This window comes from Drosophila suzukii, unplaced genomic scaffold (assembly GCF_043229965.1).
Source record: "Drosophila suzukii unplaced genomic scaffold, CBGP_Dsuzu_IsoJpt1.0 scf_6, whole genome shotgun sequence".
Taxonomy (NCBI): Eukaryota; Metazoa; Arthropoda; class Insecta; order Diptera; family Drosophilidae; genus Drosophila; species Drosophila suzukii.
In genome coordinates, this window is record NW_027255938.1 from 1,363,448 (window position 1) to 1,368,873 (window position 5,426).

Genomic DNA, 5,426 nt, shown 5'->3' on the forward strand with positions numbered 1-5,426 from the left:
CTCATATAAAAACTACAGATAGATTAAAATACTGTTTTTTATTTTCGTTCCCGTTTTTAGTGCCCTTTTATTATGCCCGTTACTCGTAGAGTAAAAGGGTATTCTAGATTCGTTGTAAAGTATGTAACAGGTAACCATAAAGTATAGATTTTCTTGATCAACATCACTGGCCGAGTCGATCTAGCCGTGTTGAACAACTCCTCACAAATCTTAGCAACAGCAGCAACAGATGGCCGGGAGCATCGCCACGTCGAGACGTTCGGGATTGGGACACCAGGAATCTCAGAATTGAGACACAAGTGGCTGAGGTCCGGAAGGCACCATACGGCTAAGTCAAGGCCACACACGCTGGCGAATCGCCCGGCGGGTCTGTCAGAGTCAAGCGAATGAGGCCTGCGACGAGGAATCGTGAGCTCGGGGAGGAAAGTTGTCTAAGACCCAGCGTACCTTGCCCAACCAAGCAGGACCTGGCGTGAAGGACGAGCGGTGGATCGATTTGTGGTTTCAAGAGGTGTTGGCCTGGAGATCCCTGCGATTACTGGCGAAATTCCCGAACAGCAACAGCCCAAAACCGCGAGTGCCAGAAACGCCAAGCTACTAGTCAAGAAGAGCGAGCGAACGACCCGTTGAGGCATTCAAGAGGCGTTATCCTGGAGAAGCCCAGCGGCAAGACGGGAAGCTGCGCAGAGGACATCGGCAGCGACGCCAGCAGACATCACCGGCAGCCACGTTACCATCGCCGCGCGGAGCTCACTGGGGAGCGCAGGAGCGTCGCGGACGTCAAGCATTAGGATGAAGCCGGGTGTAACGTTCGCCTGCGCTAGGCGTAAAGCAAAGTGAACTGCTAGGCAGCTTCCTGGCGTTAGCCTTGACTGTCAGCGCGATCTGAGCACGAACCTAGCGGGACCGTCCGGGACAGAGCAAGGGACAGGTATTGCCTCGAAAGGCGTTGGCCTGGAGAGCAAGGCTGGTTCACCCTAGTCTGAGAACGGTGACGCTTCCGTAAGCCCGCAAGGCGCGACAAGCGACCCCGAGGCAGCGCGTTGGCAAGCGAGCAGAGGCGGCCACTACGAGCATCCTGAGACACAGGAGCAAGCGGTCATTAAGTCAACGCGTCGACAGGCCAGGACGAGAAACATCAGCAGCCTGTGAAACCAGAGCAAGGAGATATCGAGACCAGCCCAGCCACACTCCGGTTGCATTAATAACACGAGAATGAAACCCACTGTTACCATTCGAACCCTGTGTTTTCTCACTGATGTACGGGAAAGTCACGTTATATAAACTTGGTGGGTCAAACGCACAATCTTTTGAGGTAGCCGCACGAAACTAGTTACGAGCATACCAACAAAAATCAGTTCGTTACATCTGACGCCCAACGTGATTGTCCCAACAGTAAGACCGACACAATAAAAATGGGAAACAAGTGGATTTACCGCCATAAGAAGGAGGACTTCGCCCATGTCGCACAGAGGCTTAATGTCGCCCTGGAGGGCATGCTAGACGACATGAGGAAGGCTCTGTCGGAATACTACTCAAAACGGAGAACGACCTACAACTCGTCGACATCTGGGCCGAGCTGGAAGCAACATACCACGACGGAGCCGGCCCAAGCATCACGTTATCGCCGATGGTCCGTGTAGATCTAGGCATCGCTTCCTTTTCCCTTCCTTGCCCATTCTATCTTTTTCAGCCATTCAGGCGAAGGGGTGGCAATGTTGCTCCTAGCATGAGAGCGCAGAGTCTGGGCGTCAGTCCGCCTTTCCGCGTATGTGTATTTATTTGCGCCAGCGGGTGGCCCGAGCGCCTTGGCTATCCTTACCACTGTTTTAGGCGCAGAAGCGCGCGTGGCGGAGGCATTTGCGCCTGCCTTTCTGCCACCCGACATCTCCAGTTCGGGATGCGGGCCTTTCAGGACCGTGCTTGTGCGGATGTTGGAACCAGTGTTCAGCATTTCCGTAGGTTTTTTGAGAGTTCCCGTCCCTGTATTTTGCTTTACGTTAATTTTGTTGTCCATAATTGGTCCCACGAGTTGTGGAGAAGGAGAAAGGACCGCGCAGAGATCCGCAATGCCCGGGTAAGGCTATAGTTAGAACCGGTTCGAAGTGAGATGTTGATTTGGGAGGGGAGGTGGGTAGGTGATGTGTTGGGCATGGGTTTGTGTAAATCAATTGTTTTTCCATCAGTGTTGTGAAGCAAAGATTTTTCTCAGATAAAACATGACCAAATTGGTTTTTAGTGATTTTTCAAAGATTGCTTGAAAGCTTTTTTTTACAGCTTAAGATTTAGTGGGTAAATTTTTTGATTGTAATTTTTTAAAATCTTTTTTAAATTTGCTCTTCCTTCAGTCCTTTCAACTATCTCGCCTCGCTATGTGTCATTTAAATCCTGTGCGATATTGTCTAACCCCAGGGGCTACAGCATTTGGTGTTACGAGAACTTAACAGCTTGCCTACTGCCATACTGTTTTGAAGCGCAACGCTCGGCGAAAACTAGCCACATATACGGCCATGACAAATGTATGCCCGAGGAGACGCTGGAATCGTTTTTCCCATTTGATCCTTATTTGCTAAGGCTGTGAGTATCCATCAAATATTACCATGTCTAAATATAATCGACCTTTTGTATTTTAAGATCAAACAAGTATATTAAGAACAATTACATGGTTTACCAGTGCAATGATAAGGATGACTATATGGATGGCTCTACCAACGAGCCCCTTTATAGAAAACAAGGTGACTCTGAAATAATAGAGGAAGACGATTTTATTGTAGCCAACAAAAGGCAAAAGCATTTGGAACTTTCTAAATGCCAAGAGTTTGACAAGCAATTTCATTTCGGATCTTTCCCCGGACTTAACTTATAAGTCATACTTATTAATGAACCGCAATTCATTATATAAAAAATGTCGATTTACCATATACAATATAAATGACAATTTTTATATCAAAACAATGTAATTCTAATCTTGATTGTGACAATAAAAGAAACGTTTGCAAATTAATCGAAAAACTTGACTTAGTTTCTGTTTTGATTACACTAGATTACAGCCAGAATGCCCCAAGAAGAATGATGGTAGTTCCTGGATGAGTTGGACACCAGGATCGCAAAAAAGAAGACCTACAATTTTTAAATGGATTAATTTTTTTTAAAGACATTTTTTTTATCTTGAGATGCGCCAGACCAATTAAGATAATGTATGTTTAAGCTTACAACTATAATGTCACCCTTTAATTTTCCCGAGCAAATGAGTAGCATACATTGAGTATATTGTGAGCTACAACTCGGCAAAGTCGTTGTGTTTAATCACAACGCAGAGATATAAAAAACATGAGGATCTTACAATTTATCATAAAGCTTCCATAGAAATGATCAGATCAACTTGGCTGCTTTCAGAGATAATTGCATCCAACTTTGAAAGTACCGTTTTAATATGATATTAAAACAATATTACAAATTTGGAATAAATCAGAAGAATATATCTTAAAATTGTTTATCTTAAAATGTTTTTCTTTTACAACAGCTAAAGTTCGGTTGAATTGGTCGATGGTAGCGCTAGGTGTTTTCGGCTTACTTTAATAGTCATTTTTAATAAAAGTCTGCTTCACATCTTAGGCCAACAGTGCAAAGAAAAAAGTACTTTCAAATTTGAGATTACAATCGAATAAGTTAATTTTCTAATAGAATCGGAAACCGGTTTTTATAATAAGAAATGAACTCGTTTTTTATCTAAACTTAAGAAATAGTTTTTTAAAAAACATTCGTGTTAGACCGCTCACTTTAATTCTCAATTACAAGAACAACACCATTTCAATGTTTGTATAAAAACTTTAAATTCATTCTAACTTCACTCCACTTTAAATGCTTTAAAATTCTCACTTTCAGCCTGAGAATGAATCTTTTAACAGATGATACAACAGCTGTTTCTGTCGAGATTTCTTAAGCATAACATTGAATATTGGTTAAAGTATTCCAAAAAACACACTTTTGTTTTAACGACTATTAAAAAATGGCCTGACCAGAAAATTTCCCGATAGTGCAAAGGAATAACCTATATGGGAATGTAAACTTTGTCTTTCCGAAGTTAGCTTCCTTTTTTTTTGTTTAGTATTTCTAAATGGTCTTAGCTCATATAAAAACTACAGATAGATTAAAATACTGTTTTTTATTTTCGTTCCCGTTTTTAGTGCCCTTTTTTTATGCCAGTTAATCGTAGAGTAAAAGGATATTCTAGATTCATTGTAAAGTATGTAACAGGTAACTATAAAGTATAGATTTTCTTGATCAACATCACTGGCCGAGTCGACCTAGCCATGTTGAACAACTCCTTACAAATCTTAGCAACAGCAGCAACAGATGGCCGGGAGCATCGCCACGTCGAGACGTTCGGGATTGGGACACCAGGAATCTCAGAATTGAGACACAAGTGGCTGAGGTCCGGAAGGCACCATACGGCTAAGTCAAGGCCACACACGCTGGCGAATCGCCCGGCGGGTCTGTCAGAGTCAAGCGAATGAGGCCTGCGACGAGGAATCGTGAGCTCGGGGAGGAAAGTTGTCTAAGACCCAGCGTACCTTGCCCAACCAAGCAGGACCTGGCGTGAAGGACGAGCGGTGGATCGATTTGTGGTTTCAAGAGGTGTTGGCCTGGAGATCCCTGCGATTACTGCCGAAGTTCCCGAACAGCAACAGCCCAAAACCTCGAGTGCCAGAAACGCCAAGCTACTAGTCAGGAAGGGCGAGCGAACGACCTGTTGAGGCATTCAAGAGGCGTTATCCTGGATAAGCCCAGCGGCAAGACAGGAAACAGCGCAGAGGACATCGGCAGCGACGCCAGCAGACATCACCGGCAGCCACGTTACCATCGCCGCGCGGAGCTCATTGGGGAGCGCAGGAGCGTCGCGGACGTCAAACATTAGGGTGAAGCCGGGTGTAACGTTCGCCTGCGCTAGGCGTAAAGCAAAGTGAACTGCTAGGCAGCTTCCTGGCGTTAGCCTTGACTGTTAGCGCGATCTGAGCACGAACCTAGCGGGACCGTCCGGGACAGAGCAAGGGACAGGTATTGCCTCTAAAGGCGTTGGCCTGGAGAGCAAGGCTTGTTCACCCTAGTCTGAGAACGGTGACGCTTCCGTAAGCCCGCAAGGCGCGACAAGCGACCCCGAGGCAGCGCGTCGGCAAGCGAGCAGAGGCGGCCACTACGAGCATCCCGAGACACAGGAGCAAGCGGTCATCAAGTCAACGTGTCGACAGGCCAGGACGAGAAACATCAGCAGCCTGTGAAACCAGAGCAGGGAGATATCGAGACTAGCCCAGCCACACTCCGGTTGTATTAATAACACGAGAATAAAACCCACTGTTACCATTCGAACCCTGTGTTTTCTCACTGATGTACGGGAAAGTCACGTCATATAAACTTGGTGGGTCAAA